The 17,088-nt window shown below is 33.2% G+C and overlaps 1 long non-coding RNA gene across 2 annotated transcripts; it reads left to right on the plus strand.

Moving 5' to 3' along the window:
• The first annotated feature begins 885 nt into the window (after window positions 1-885).
• On the plus strand, window positions 886-12,490 carry LOC127717761 (uncharacterized). 2 transcript variants are annotated; one of them, XR_007989359.1, is made up of 3 exons: window positions 886-1,228; window positions 6,288-6,481; window positions 12,226-12,490. It is a non-coding gene; the product is annotated as an uncharacterized LOC127717761 (long non-coding RNA). The 2 variants fall into 2 exon arrangements; XR_007989358.1 differs by lacking the exon at window positions 886-1,228 and adding an exon at window positions 2,619-2,800.
• Window positions 12,491-17,088: the final 4,598 nt, after the last annotated feature.

The following is a 17,088-nucleotide window of genomic DNA, read 5'->3' on the forward strand; positions in this document are numbered from 1 at the left end:
TAGATCTTATTCGATGTAAAATGTGGCGTCCTTGGAGATCAAAACCCCGTTTAAATAGGGTTTGTCTACTTTCGTCTATTGCCGAACATTCTATAATCAAGGATTTTTACAAATCCTTGCTATAATATAATGAATCGCGTCGCCAATATAACCACAATTACATAAAGTACAAGTACAATCTTCTCCTAAATATTTGGCATCTAACAATTACAATAGGAAATTTTGAGTCGAAACTGAAGTACCAAATCTACAAAAAGAATCACTATTTTTTGTAGTAGTAGGCGTTGAAAACTAAACTGTTTATAATCTTTTTTTTTCCTCCTAAATTAATTGAAACTCCTGAAATAATTTAACATTATCTATAGACAGCTTACATATGCAAATCTTTTTAGAAGTATGTGAGTGTATAGTAATAATTTGTTCATTAACCCCCCCTTTTTCCTTCTATAAAATTACATTGTAATCGATTTTATTTCCAAATTTGTGTTTGCTAGGATTGACACTTAGAACGTACAACAAAAAGTAACAAGTAAAAAGTCACGATTCAGTTTTGGGATATTTTTTTCTTTGAATAAACTTAATTTTAAAAACGTTTCAGTATTTTTCTGAAACATTTTTAAAAGTAAACGGACTTGTAAACAAAATTTATTTTTGAATATTAATATGAACAATGATTGTTAAGAAAACAATCTGCCAAAGCGGTTTGGTAATTAACTGAAGTCATGCTGTCAAAAATATCTCCTTTTTATAAGTTATTGATAAAAAAAACTATTTGAAAGCGAATTAATCATTTCCTCAACTAAATACATTTATCTATAAATAAAATCAATTCGTCAAGAACTTTCTCTCATATATTTAAACAATTGTAAAATAATTAATTTAAACCTTTGTCCTGCGACTTTCTGTCCGTTTACCAATACTTATTCCTTGTTAAGTTTTTTCATATCCATTTACGAATACTTATAACGTGATAATTAATTTTTCCGGATGCTTTTTATCCTATTTTCATATCAAACAACCATGTTACCTGTAGAACGGAGTAAAGTACAAATTTAGGAATTTAGTACTTAAAATTTTCAACAACAAAATTTTACACTTTCATTTACCTGGATTTTTTTCTACGCTTCGAAGCCGCCACCCTGTATCAAACTTATCCAACACCTCGCATGGCGTATTCACGATGTGGAGGGATTGACAATATACAATCAAAGTTAGCAATATACAGCAAGTAAGTAATTGGGTGTTGAATGCCAGTAGATCTGAATTTTTAAAATTTTTAAATTGAATTTAACCTGTTTAGAACGTGTATTGTTGAATTGTTCAATAAAATTACACACATAATCTGGGCTGATATGCATAAAACCACTTTAAGTTCAAGGTATCAATAAAACTGGGTCTGCATGAAAACATGACTTATCACATAATACCAGAACCTATGTTTACTGTTAGACGATAAGAACATATAGCTGTAGGCCTAGTTGAAAATCTTTACAAATTATTTATTCTTTTAATTTCTGTTTGACTGTCTGGGTGCTTCTTATGCGTTTTAAATGCTATAGTCAAGTTCTATAGACTGTTGTACGTCATTTGGACGTTTTTAAGTTTTTGCCATGGCGTTTGTCAGTATGTCTTCGACTTATAAGTTTTATAAAGGATTTGTATAGTGAGATTGGTTTTATATAATCTGCATCTCTTGTGCTGTATTTTAAAATGTATTACAATTGCTGCATCTTTACACATTCATCAATACACCAAAAAATATGAATAAAGCTTTCGTATATATACAAATAAGGAGATGTGGTACGATTGGTAATGAAACAACTATCCGCCAGTTCAATTCAAAAACCTGATATAAGCAAATGTGACTTACTTACTTACTTTAGTCAGAGAGATCTTGAATCTGAATTCAAGGATACGAAGTGGGAAGGGTTTAGAGGTGGATTAAGGTGAGGGCCCGCCCCTTTTTTGGAAAAAAAATGGTTGATTATTTAGAGAATCACTGAAGCGGGCCCCCTCTTTATGCATGACAGTTAGTGCCTCCTTATGACATTTTTTGGATCCGCAACTGGTGAGGACTTCATAAAAAAATATTTAGTAAGTTTTTGTTTTGTGATAAATAATGTATTTAGACAGAAATAGGATAAAATAAACTACCGAAAGCTTAAGTCCACATAACAGGGTATGGATGGGGGTTAACAGAATAGAGAATAACGGGCAAACAATAAAGATTAAAGAATAATGAAATGCTAAAATATGAGGAAAGAGAGTAATGAGCAAAAAGTGTAAGTTTGTAGAAATATAGCAAAAAAAAATAATGAACACAGAAAAAGAAGACCCCCCCCCCCCCCCCCCCCCCCAAGATCCTGACTTCAACTTTAACGCTGCCGGGATATTTTTTAGACAAAGTGAACGTATTAGTAGTCAGCCGAAACCACTAAGCGTTTTTCATCCATACGTTTTTTTTTCGGGATACTGACTGCATAGTAAACTACCAATGTACTAGTTAATGTTCTCGAGGGATGACCCTATTACAGAGACATATATACACATATGTGTAAATATGTCTCTGCCCTATTACGTGTCAGCAAGGATTTGTATAGTGCAAATCCTTGGTGTCAGTAACCTCCTCGACACGGTTCATTTTTACGGCGGCTCAGTTTTGTCTTAAGAATAAACATAATTGATAAGTTTCTTTCCCCTGCATTTCTCGATCGCACTTGTAAATAGCACATTGGTCTCAAGACATTGGTTACAACACTTGCCGTCAGTACTCAAAATTGGAAAAATATTAAATAAGAAGGTATAGAAAATTTAATTAATGCACACACACTATTATCAACCACAGACATGATGTTTTTCTCAATTTGCCTAAATCGTTTTTCCGCAATACAACGAGGGTGAAAACCCACCACTTTGAACACAGTCACAGGCACCGGCTAGTCCAAATAATTATGACGTCTAGGAAGGCTATTTTAAATTTTTGCTTTGACGCCTTCCTGCGACGTGGGATCAAAAAAAGTCAAAAATACTCACAGCAGACGGCATGATTATCTGGACTAAGGCACCGGCATGCTGTGAACTTGTAAGTTTCCCAAATGTGTAACTATCCATTACTTTTCTAGTGTAAAGTTTTATTTAATACACATTTGATTTGAAATGGCATATCAGAGAGATATATAAACATATATATCATAGGCTGATCCGGGAGGGGGGGGGGGAAGGGGGGGGGGTTGGGGTTGGGGCTTTTTTGGGAAAAATTTGGTTGATTATATAGGGATCAGGTCCGAGTACACAGTTATCGTCCTTTGATTTTCGTTGTCCACACATATAGTCCCTAGTGTGGACAGTGTGTTACTTGCCAATTTTTTTTATACCCCTTCCAAATTTATTTCTCCATGTTTTATGCCTCAAATAGCAAGTAGGGGGATGAAATTACACTGTAAAAAAATTTGGGTCATGAATTTTAAAGTAAAGTAGTGATTTGGTCCAGCTGAAAAAGGTTAAAAATAAGCACTTTGGAAGCTGTCAAAAGATTTCAAGACCCCCTTAACATAAAATTGTCCATATTTTGAGTTAGAGCCGATGAAGTTTTCTATAATTTTGATATAATTTGTCCCAAAAGTAGTACAACACACTGTAAAAATATTATTGAGAAAGCGCAGGTGGGATTTTTTTAATTTTCATTTATTGTCTAAAAGAAATGCACTACGAAATAACTGTGTACTCGGACCTAAGAGGTGAAATCAGGAAATATAGAATCTGTACTTTGGCAACTTCCCTGAATGATTTGATGGTGTCAATTTGTCAAATAGCATGAAACTAAAGGATTTAAACTTTTATTTGATAGAATTTCTGCAAAAATGACCAATTTTGGCATTATATGGTCAAAATAAGCATTTCATAGCTTTTTCAATTTTGATGCATAAGTGGCATTCTGACTTTCTATCTGACAGGTTTTCATGTGTCAATATTTGTGTTTCTATGCTTTAATCCAGTTGTATTACTCATTTGTGAACTCTGAATCTACAGAAAAGAAGATTATCTCAGACAATATGTGCAAAATGTGTTGTATAAATGACCCTCGTCTAACGCCCTGTTTGGATCAAGTTAAATGTGAGGAGCTTGGTACATAAAAGTTGAAGTCCATAATAAAGACCTCACTAAATTTGTATAAAAAGCACTTAACAATGTCTTTTGTACCTGTTTCATTTCACATAATATCTTTCTTTTCTTCTGTAGGATAGCAAGTGGTTCAAATATAAGCCTGTTGAGACTAAAATTACCTGCAAGTTTTTCACTAAAAAGTGAAAAATCTTTATATCAGACCATACTGTCTGCAAAAAAAGTTGAATGCAAGAGTCTTTTTGTGCTCAGATTTATTGTATCATGTCACCTGAGTATAGAAATGATAGAAAAGACACACATTTTTATTTCCTATAGCTTCAATATGCATTTTTATATGTAAATATGTGCTATGGGCTAAATTGACCCTAAATTATTTTCAGTCTTACTTGGCCTAAGACCCTTTTAAACTAATATGATATGTTATTTGTAAGTTTTCTTTCCATTTAAAGTACATTAAATACATATGTAAGGATTATTTATAACCAAAAAGCTTCAAAAATTTTAAATTGCTGGAAAATATTACATATTCATGTAAGGCCCCCCTTCATTGGAAAACCTCCATTTTTAGGCACAGGCTCATATAAATTTGACTTTTGAAAAATTATGCTAAGTCTGATATATCAAATGAGTACTCTATTGCTTTTAATACATGATATATTATATATTAATGTATTTTAAAAGTATTTTTTTGCAATATTTTAATTTTAAAAGCCTCAAATGTTGATAGTTGAAATTTTTCAATTTTAACGTCAAAATTTAACACGCAAAGTTGAATATAGAATTTATCATATTGTCTATAATATATATCTTATTGCCATGAAACTTTGTAGGCAGTCTCATAATTTATTAAACTTTGGTCATACCAAGTTTTATTAAGATTAGTCAACTTTTTCTATCCTATTAGGTCTGAGTACACAGTTATCGTCCTTTGATTTTCGTTGTCCACACATATAGTCCCTAGTGTGGACAGTGTGTTACTTGCCAATTTTTTTTATACCCCTTCCAAATTTATTTCTCCATGTTTTATGCCTCAAATAGCAAGTAGGGGGATGAAATTACACTGTAAAAAAATTTGGGTCTTGAATTTTAAAGTAAAGTAGTGATTTGGTCCAGCTGAAAAAGGTTAAAAATAAGCACTTCGGAAGCTGTCTAAAGATTTCAAGACCCCCTTAACATAAAATTGTCCATATTTTGAGTTGGAGCCGATGAAGTTTTCTATAATTTTGATATAATTTGTCCCAAAAGTAGTACAACACACTGTAAAAATATTATTGAGAAAGCGCAGGTGGGATTTTTTTAATTTTCATTTATTGTCTAAAAGAAATGCACTACGAAATAACTGTGTACTCGGACCATCACTGAAGCATGACTCGAGCCGGCCCTCCCTTATGAAAAGTTCTGGATCTGCCACTGTATATTCATAAAATAAACCAACAAATTATCCAAAAGATGAATAATACTTAATACGTACGACTAAGATTGATTATAAGTATACTTGAGTCGGTTTTACAAAAAAAAAAAACTTACAATTTATCTTAAGTATACTGTATTGTACATGACTTAATTACTATCAATATTATTTGTAAGTTTTTTTGTGAAACTGACTGCTGAATTGTTTTTCCATGCTTATGGTACATCTAAGTCGTATGCTTTTTTTAAAACCACCTCCAGGGTATAATGTCTGCTCGCCCATAGAATCTGTTTGTAGATATAGGAAGATGTGGTATGAGTGCCAATGAGACAACTCTCCATCCAAGTCACACAATTTATAAAAGTAAACCATTATAGGTCAAGGTATGGTCTTCAACACAGAGCCTAGTTTTTATCAAAAATGAAATATATTGATATTAATAGTATACAGGTTAAATAATTTATTCATACATTTTTAATTGACTGACTAGAATTATCATGATTATTGAGGAATTTAAACCATTTCTATTTTTAAAAAGGGACAAAAATAAAATTTATATATAATAACAGGGTGATACAAATGAGAAAAACTCAAGAAATTGTTTTCAATTAAGATAAATACATGGTTTTCAGTTGTTTTTTAAAGCAGAGGCAGATTTAGTTTAAAGTTGGAAAAAATTGTTTGTACCAACAAAAATAAATACACAAAGTTAATCCAGAATTATGTGTTTATTATTTTTTTTTATGTTTAGGTTGCCAGCAAGATGAAAAGAACAATGCAGTTCAAAAGTCAAAATGTGGATAAGCTGCGGTACAAGGTCCTACTTTTGCAGATTTTCATATTTTGCATGAATGAATTTGAAGTTTATATCATGGAGGGCAGAGAAAGAAAAGAAACACTTCAGTTTTCCTGCTTCTGAAGGATAAATGTAAAACATCTTGTTTGGTAAGTTTTATGCTCTGTTATGATAGTGTTTGAGCATCCATCTGTCTTTCTCTAAATTGTATTCACTTAAAGTTTTTAGCTCACCTGGCCCAAAGGGCCAAGTGAGCTTTTCTCATCACTTGGCCTCTGTCGTCCGTCCACATCGATGTCGTCCGTCGTCGATAACTTTTACAAAAATCTTCTCCTCTGAAACTACTGGGCCAAATTTGACCAAACTTGGCCACAATCATTATTAGGGTATCTAGTTTAAAAAATGTGTCCGGTGACCCGGCTAACCAACCAAGATGGCTAAAAATAGAACATAGGGGTAAAATGTAGATTTTGGCTTATATCTCTGAAACCAAAGCATTTAGAGTAAATCTGACATGGGGTAAAATTGTTTATCAGGTCAAGATCTATCTATCGTTGTTGGGTTGCTGCCCCTGAATTTTATGGAATTTTGCCGTTTTTGGTTATTATCTTGAATATTATTATAGATAGAGATAAACTGTAAAGAGCAATAATGTTCAGCAAAGTAAGATCTACAAATAAGTCAACTTGACCAAAATGGTCAGTTGACCCCTTAAGGAGTTATTGCCTTTTATAGTCAATTTTTAACCATTTTTTGTAAATTTTTGTAATCTTTTACAAAAATCTTCTCCTCTGAAACTTCTAAGACAAATTTAACCAAACTTGTCCACAATCATCATTAGGGTATTTAGTTTAAAAAATGTGTCCGATGACCCCGCCTGCGAACCAAGATGGCCGACATGGCTAAAAAATAGTACATAGGGTAAAATGCAGTTTTTGGCTCATATCTCTGAAACCAAAGCATTTAGAGCAAATCTGATGAGGATAAAATTGTTCATTAGGTCAAGATCTATCTGCCCTGCAATTTTCAGACCAATCAGGCAACACGTTGTTGGGTTGCTGCCCCTGAATTGGTAATTTTAAGAAAATTTTGCAGCTTTTGGTTATTATCTTGAATATTATTATAGATAGAGATAAACTGTAAACAGCAATAATGTACAGCAAAGTTAGATCTACAAATAAGTCAAACATGACCAAAATTGTCAATTGACCCCTTAAGGAGTTATTGCCCTTTATAGTCAATTTTTTACAATTTTCACAAATTTTGTAAATTTTTGTAAATTTTTACAAAATATTTTCCACTGTAACTACCGGGCCAAGTTCATTAAAGATAGAGATAATAGTAAGGAGCAAGAATGTTCAGTAAAGTAAGATCTACAAACACATCATCACCTTAAACACAATTTTGTCATGAATCCATCTGTATCCTTTGTTTAATATGCACATAGACCAAGGTGAGCGACACAGGCTCTTTAGAGCCTCTAGTTGGTTAAAGTTCACCATGAACTTCAGTTAGTAACTTGTGGTTTTTACATGTATATACTGAAAATTCAGTACTTTAAAATGTTCATGTATTTTTGTCGAGCCTGCAACTTTTGTTGCAGAAAGCACGTCATAGGGATAGTGATCCGGTGGAGGCTACGGCGGTGGCGTTAGCACGGGGGGGTCTCTTCCTTTATTAAGGTATATACATATGTGCCGCTGGAAGGGTCCCTTTTTTGATGCATCAAATATATCAATGGGGTGCAATTTTACCGAGGAAATATATCAATGGGTCATAATTTTTCAGTTTGTTGTGCAACGATCTTCACTTAATGGGTTATGATTTCGCTGTGAAATATATGTATAGGTAGGGAATTCACAATTATTCAATATATGAATGGGGGGTGTTTTTTAAATTCCAGCTGCACAACTGTACCCAAAATCCCATGTTGAGACACCCCCGTGGGCGTTAGCTAACTTCCTAAAAGCTTTATATTTTAGAAGGTGGAAGACCTGGATGCTTCATACTTTGTATATAGATGCCTCATGATACGAATTCTGTCTGAAACATGTCCATTGTCCTTGACCTCATTTTCATGGTTCAGTGACTACTTGAAAAAAAAGTTCAGATTTTTTGTAATGTTAATTTCTCTCATATTATGAGTAATAGGATAACTATATTTGGTATGTGCGTACCTTGCAAGGTCCTCATGCTCGTCAGAGAGTTTTCACTTGACCTAGACCTCATTTCATAGATCTGTGAACAAGAACTTAGTCTTAGATGCATGATTTTTATTATTAGTTGTTAGTGGCTTTGTACTAGCTGTCAGTAACTGCGAGTACTCTCAGATCTGTACTTAGTGTCTTTTTGTTGTTCAGATGTACAAGAACCCGGCCAAGTCCACATGTATTTGTAGTATTTGTATTTTTATCCATCTGATGAGTTAAGCCTCTTTCAACTGATTTTTATACGACCGCAAAATTTTTTTGCGGTCGTATATTGGTATGACATTGGCGTCGTCGTCGTCCGTAGAGTGGTTTTCGCACTCTAACTTTAGTTTAAGTGAATGGATCTCTATGAAATTTTACCATAAGGTTCAATACCACAAAAGAAAGGTTGGGATTGATTTTGGGGGTTATGGTACCAACAGTTAAGGAATTAGGGGCCAAAAATAAGCATTTTTGTAACTTCCAGACATAACTTGTGTGGTAGTGTATGGATCTCTCTGACATTGTACCACAAGGTTCCATATCACAAAGGGAATGCTGGGATTGATTTTGGGGGGTAATTGCCTCAAAATTTTAGGAATTAGGGGCCAAAAAGGGGCAAAAAACAAGCATTTTTCTAGTTTCATGACAATAACTTAAGTGTAAGTGTATGGATCTTTCTGAAATTGTACTTCAAGGTTCCATATCACAAAGAGAAAGCTGGAATTGAGTTTGGGGGTAATTGCCCAAAACGTTTAGGAAAAAGGGGCCAAAAATAAGCATTTTTCTAGTTTCCAGACAATAACTTGTGTTCAAGTGTTTGGATCTCTCTGAAATTGTACTGCAAGGTACAATACCACAAAGGGAAGGCTGGGATTGATTTTGGGGGTAATTGCCTCAAAATTTTAGGAATTAGGGGCAAAAAAGGGGCAAAAAACAAGCATTTTTCTAGTTTCAGGACAATAACTTGTGTGTAAGTGTATGGATTTTTATGAAATTGTACGACAAGTTTCCATATCACGAAGGGAAAGCTGGGTTTGAGTTAAGGGGTAATTGCCCTAAACGTTTAGGAATTTGGGGCCAAAAAAGGACCAAAAAACAAGCATTTTTCTAGTTTCCAGACAATAACTTGTGTTCAAGTGTATGAATCTCTCTGAAATTGTACTGCAAGGTACCATACCACAAAGGGAAGGCTGTTATTGAGTTTTGGGGTGATGAATCATAAGGGGGTTCAAAAAATTTGGTGGTGGGATTTTTTTTCCTTTTTTTTTCTTTAAAATTTTCCATTTTAAATTGGTTATTTCTGATTTATATATAAAAGCAAATAATAATGATATGGTTTGAATAGGTAAATTAAAAATTTTTAAGTTCTTAGACCACATTCATTCTGTGTCAGAAACATATGCTGTGTCAAATATTAAATCACAATCCAAATTCAGAGCTGTATCAAGCTTGAATGTTGTCCATACTTGCCCCAACTGTTCAGGGTTCGACCTCTGCGGTCGTATCAAGCTGCGCCCCAGTGGAGCATTTTATTATTGTTTGTTCTTATGTTGTACTGTTACACCACTGTCCCAGGTGAGGGGGAGGGTTTGGATCCCGCAAACATGTTTAACCCTGCCACATTCTGTATGTATGTGCCTGTCCCAAGTCAGGAGCCTGTAATTCAGTGGTTGTCGTTTGTTTATGTGTTACATATTTGTTTTTCGTTCATTTTTTGTACATAAATTAGGCCGTTAGTTTTTCGTTTGAATTGTTTTACATTGTCATTTCGGGGCCTTTTATAGCTGACTGTGCGGTATGGGCTTTGCTCATTGTTGAAGGCCATACGGTGACCTATAGTTGTTAATTTCTGTGTCATTTGGTCTCTTGTGGAGAGTTGTTGTCTCATTGGCAATCATACCACATCTTCTTTTTTATATTTAAGGTTAAGTTTTGGTGGTCAAGTCCATATCTCAGATACTATAAGCAATAGGTCTAGTATATTCGGTGTAAGGAAGGACTGTAAGGTGTACATGACCAACTGGCAGGTGTCATCTGACCTTGACCTCATTTTCATGGTTCAGTGGTTATAGTTAAGTTTTTGTGTTTTGGTCTGTTTTTTCTTATACTGTATGCAATAGGTCTACTATATTTGGTGTATGGAATGATTGTAAGGTGTACATGTCTAGCTGGCAGGTGTCATCTGACCATGACCTCATTTTCATGGTTACATGATTGACTAGACATTGACACATGCTAGTGTTTGCCAGGCATTGTGTCCTGTACTAGGAATTTGTCCTGTACTTAGAACTTTAATAGTACTCACTGAGTATGGAGTTTTTGTGAAAGTTTATTATTAGTGAGATTTTTGCATGACATCCTGTCAAAACAAGGAATTATTTGAATCTGGAATAATTATGACTTCTGGAAAATTGATTAGAAATGTATGATGAAAACTAACCCAACTAAATAGGGTTAGCCATGCGCGCATGGCTAAGGTTAATTTTAATTTCACTATCATTTCAGTATGAACTAACTAACCCCCCTTAGCCATGCGTGCAAAATTGGCTAACCCTATTTAGTTGGGTTAGTTTTCATCATAAATTACTCATCAATTTTCCAGAATTCAAAATTATTCCAGATCCAAATAATTCCTTGTTTCAACTGCTTGTTGATCATGTGTATACATGTCTTAAAATTAATATCTGACACATTGGTGTTTTGTGAACTTGGAAATAAGTTATTTGATAGAATAATAATGTTTTGAGATTATCAAAATAAAAAATATCCCATTTTTACTACATTGTGTATTAATGATTAAGTATATAAAAAAGAAGATTTAGGATATATGTATAACCATATATAAAAATGAGACAGCAACCGAACAACACAAAAATAAGAAGAAAAAAAAAACAATATAATTTTTTGTATCAATGTTATAATTTCCAACATGTCCAAAGAGTTCATTGTATTTTCTAATTGAAATAAAACACAAGTGGAACTCTTTCAGAACTTCAGAAGTTTAAAGAAGTGCTGTTTCTATTGTTGGCTTTCTGTATAATATATTGCAAATTCTTGTGAAAAATGGAATTTTATTGTAGTTGCCTAAAGTTTTAACATTGATCTATATATATATAACTGGGGAAAATACCCAAATGTTATAAAGAAGAATACATAAATTGATTGTTATATAATAATAATTTAATTTTGGATGTAACGCGTCTTCTAATTGGCTGACGTTGTTTTGTTTATCAGCTCATAGACATAATTTTGTCATGTGACCGTGACGTCATCAACGTTTTTTCGTGGTTTACTTGGGCGGTTTAAAATGGAATTTAGAATTAAATTATAAGAAATGACTGTAATATTTTTTCTGTCTATTCGAAAAAACATAAAAAATGTGGTGCACACTTTTAAATAACCCGCTACGCAGGTTATTCAGTGTGCACCACATTTTTGATGTTATTTCTTCATAGACAGAAAAAATATTACTGTCATTCCTTAATTAGAATAGGAAGATGTGGTATATTGCTAATTTGACAACTCTCCATCAGAGACCAAAGGATGTAGGAGGTTAGCAACTGATGACACTGGACAACCTTCAACAATCAGTAAAATCCATACCGCATAGCTATTTTTATTGAAAATCATATGTTCTTGCTACATGTATGCAAACAATTTTTTATTATCCATAACTTCGGATTTTATTGGTTCTTTTTCAGAAGGATTGAAATTCATCACTGAGAATAAAAGGAGAAAACACAGAAACAAGACCAAAATAAATTCAAAGACAAAAGTCAGATCAGTTATTATTTTCATCACTCAGCCAATGAATTGAAGTTCTATTAAATATCTAAAGATATTAAAACCACAATAATGACAATGTTCTGTGCTGAATGGCAAAAAAGTGGACTATACATTACGATCACACAATGCTGGATGATAAGAAACTATTAATTTTTTGGGTGGAGGGATATCCTGAAAAAAAAATAGAATTATGTAAAAAGCTTCTGGTATGTTAAGCCTATTAATAGAGTTTTCATTGATTTCAAATGGGAAAAAATTGTGTTTCAAAAAAGTATTCTAGAATTCATAAATAAACATATATTGATACTTACATTATCTGCTTTGTTGTTTAAAAGTTTAGTTTTGAACAGTTATAGAACAATATAATTGCATTAACATTTCCAAGGAAAAAAAGATATTCAACTAAAAAGATTCATCTTAAAACAATTTACTACCAAACAGAATTCATTGTAACATACACATTTATTTACTGTATATTTATAATTTGAATCATAGGATTTTATTTTGTCCCATGGGATATTAAAAATCCCATGGGATAATTATAGTCCCATGGGATTTTTTTTGTCCCATGGGACAACAAATATCCCATGGGACTACAATTATCCCATGGGACCCAAAAAAATCCTATGGGATTTAACCAAAATCCCATGGGATAATGGTCAATCCCATGGGATTTGCCCTATCCCATGGGATATTGAAAATCCCATGTTTTTCTAAATCAAATTACAAAATAGATATAATAATAACAGCAGAAAAGCAATGAATTTATTGAATCCCATGTAATTCCACACATTTTGGTTATATACACGACACTGTAGCTCTAAGGAGAGGCGGCGGCGGATTTGCAAATGAGTGTTTTGCAAATTAAAAGTGTCCAGTGTTAAATATTGATTTCTGATTATTAAGTCTGGTCACGCATTATCTTTCACGATCAAAATAATGCGTTGCCTGATCTGTCACGATCAAGTTTGATGAAAAAATCAACAAAATTCAAGGTTTTCATAAACAAATGAACGATTTTAAGGGAAGAGCATACTAAGTCTTTTATTTTACTGTACTTTCGGACACAACAAAGATTAAATTTCAAATATATCATGATATATTGAAATATGACCATTATAGGTACAAAAAAACGTGTTTTTTTAATTAATCCCATAGACATGCATTGTGCCTTTTGTGTTTTTTCATAAAGTACTGCATATTTTCTTTATCTTATTGCACAGTAATGTTGAGGAAGTTGAATCATTTTGACAGACATATTTTTTTGTTCGGATTTGTTCCGCATTTTGAAAATTCAGCGATTTTTTCACACATTCTGAAGTAGAATTTACATTTAATTACATTAACGATCCGGTACCAGAGCTTTCACGATCGTCTCGCAATACTTGACCACCGTAAGATATTCTTTCACTATCATTTCTCTCGATAAACCGAATGACACCCGTGGCTAAGAAACAGGAGAAAACCTCTTCGTTCTGTTTCTAAATCTTGAACCAAAACGTTTTATTCTTACAGGTAAATGTAATTACAGGTGACAAGATTGTCAAAGCTTTACCTGTTATAGTGCTAATATATAACAACAGCCCCCAATAAATGTTCACATAACAGGAAAAAAGTAATAAAAGTTTGTTTAAGACTGTTCAAAACAATATTTTAATTCATGCACGAAAAAGAAATTTTGAAAGATTTATATTCTTATGGTTTCTGTTCAATCTTTTTCTCTAATATTTTATTCTAATAAATATCTTTTGACTCGAAAACTAGCATATTTTAACACAAGACATAAAAGCACAATCCAGTGATAAAAAAACTGTCTCTTTGATTATATTTAAGGAACGACTTATCTTTTTAGACAATCAGTTGGATTTTTGTCGAGCCTGCGACTTTTGTCGCAGAAAGCTCGACATAGGGGGGCGTTAGCTAACTTCTTAAAAGCTTTATATTTTAGAAGGTGGAAGACTTGGATGCTTCAAACTTTGTATATAGATGCCTCATGTTACGAAGTTTCCGTCTGTCACATGTCCATTGTCCTTTACCTCATTTTCATGGTTCAGTGACTACTTGAAAAAAAAAGTTAAGATTTTTTGTAATGATAATTTCTCTTTTATTATGAGTAACATGATAACTGTGTTTAAATTTTGTATTTGCGTACCTTGCAAGGTCCTCATGTCCGTCAGACAGTTTTCACTTGACCTCGACCTCATTTCATGGATCAGTGAACAAGGTTAAGTTTTTCAATTCTCAGATACTATAAGCAATAGGTCAAGTATATTCGGTATATGGAAGGACTGTAAGGTGTACATGTCCAACTGGTAGGTGTCATGTGACCTTGACCTCATTTTCATGGTTCAGTGGTTATAGATAAGTTTTTGTGTTTTGGTCTGTTTTTCTTATACTGTATGCAATATGTCTACTATATTTGGTGTATGGAATGATTGTAAGGTGTACATGTCTAGCTTGCAGGTGTCATCCAACCTTGGCCTCATTTTCATGGTTCAGTTGTCAAAATTAAGTTTCTGAGTTTTGGTCTTTTTTTCTCATACTTTATCTTTATTCTCAATAAACTATAAACATAGGTATAGAGAAGACATTTATGTACAATATTTACAATAAGACAGAACAAACAGAACTATTGCTCAGACAATATATGAAGTACATTTTAGTCAGGAGCACATATACCTGTGTTGATAATCTTTATAAATTTACAAAGTTTAATCAGTTCTGATTTGTGTTTTGAAGACATAATCTGCTTGTATTTGACAGTATTTGCATTTTTTAAATAATAATGTGACATACAATGTTTCCTGTTTTCTTCAAAGTATTTGCATTCTAATATGTAATGAAATTCATCACCAATGTTATTTTTATTACATAGAAGACACAATCTATTATTTCTAACTATATTGTTCCATCTACCCTGTTCAATAGGGAGCTTGTGATTTGTGGTCCTAAATCTACAAAAATCAATAGACAGTTTGTTCCCAAGAATTTCAAAATAATCTTCTTTTCCAAAAAAATCTTTAAAAAGTTTATAATCAAGTGCTTTTGGTGAGTTTTCAAGCAAAGAATGCCAGACTTGTACACACTGATCTTTAAGTCTGAGCTTGATGAATGAAACTAACCATTTACAATTCATAAAAGATTGCGTTTTCCACACATTGGGGATACCACATTCATTTAAAATAGTCTTTACTCTGTTTAACCATGAAAAATGCACATTGTCATTAATAGACATGTGATAACACAATTCATATAAAGTATATGATAGTTTTGTCTCTTTACCAGAATTTAATTTCCTCCAAAATGAGATCAATCTAGTTTTTATATCCAAGTCTATAGGATATCTTCCAAGCTCCCCATACATCATGTAAGAGGGTGTTGATGTTTTCAGACCTAATAACAATTTACAAAATTTTAGTTGTACCCTTTCAATTATCTCATTATTTCCAATACCCCATAATTCACAACCGTACAGTAATATTGATTTCACCATTTTATCAAATAAGTCCAACTGACTACATATAGAAAGATTATGTAGACGACCTAGTCTTAACACTTCGTAAAAAGCCTTTGTAGCCTTTTCTACATTAAATTGCTTCGTTTTAATAAAATTACATGTTCTTGTTAGAATTATTCCCAAATAGTTAAATTCATCAACGATATCCATTTTTTTTTTCATTAAAGAAAAATTGAAAATTACATGATGGTCGTCTTCTTGAAAAAACCACGACCTTTGTTTTATCAACATTTACTTTTAGCCTCCATACATCTGTGTATTAGTAATCTAGAAAACAATCTAATAGTTTTTGGAGTTCAGTTGCGGATTCGGCCATCAACACAGTATCATCAGCATACAGAATAATAAAAAGTTTTAAAAATATGTCAAGTTTTTCTTCAAGCTCTGTTGAGACTGATTTTAGGCCCTCTATATTACAGGTTTGGAAAAATGAATCAAGATCATTCAAAAATAGAGAAAAAAGTAAAGGCGATAAATTTTCGCCTTGTCTAACCCCGTTATTACATAGGGAAAAATCAGACACGGAATTGTTATATGAAATATATACATGACTTAGTACCTTGATACATATTTACAATAACATTATACATACATCCATTCATATTATTCAAAAGCATTGCGTCTCGCCAAATCGTGTCAAACGCTTTTTCAAAGTCGACGAATGCACAAAATAATGTTTTCTTTTTTAGCTCACCTGGCCCGAAGGGCCAAGTGAGCTTTTCTCATCACTTGGCGTCCGTCGTCCGTCGTCGTCGTCCGTCGTCGTCGTCCGTCGTCGTCCGTCGTCGTCGTCGTCGTCGTCGTCGTCGTTAACTTTTTACATTTTGAACTTCTTTTAGAGAACCACTGAATGGAATGAAACCAAACATGGCATGAATGTTCATTATGAGGTGCTGAATAAGTGTTGTTACTTTGACGCCGATCCATCATCCAAGATGGCCGCCAGTGGGGGACTTAGTTTAATTAGGACCCTATGGGAAATACATAAAAATGTCTTCTTTTAGAGAACCACTGAATGGAATGAAACCAAACATGGCATGAATATTCCTTATGAGGTGCTGACCAAGTGTTTTTACTTTGAAGCCGATCCATCATCCAAGATGGCCACCAGCGGGGGACTTAGTTTAACATAGGACCCTATGGGAAATACATACAAATGTCTTCCTTTAGAGGACCACTGAATGGAATGAAACCAAACATGGCATGAATGTTTCTTATGAGGTGCTGACCAAGTGTTGTTACTTTGAAGCCGATCCATAAT

Source organism: Mytilus californianus, unplaced genomic scaffold, assembly GCF_021869535.1.
Source record: "Mytilus californianus isolate M0D057914Y unplaced genomic scaffold, xbMytCali1.0.p SCAF_10, whole genome shotgun sequence".
NCBI classification, from domain to species: Eukaryota; Metazoa; Mollusca; class Bivalvia; order Mytilida; family Mytilidae; genus Mytilus; species Mytilus californianus.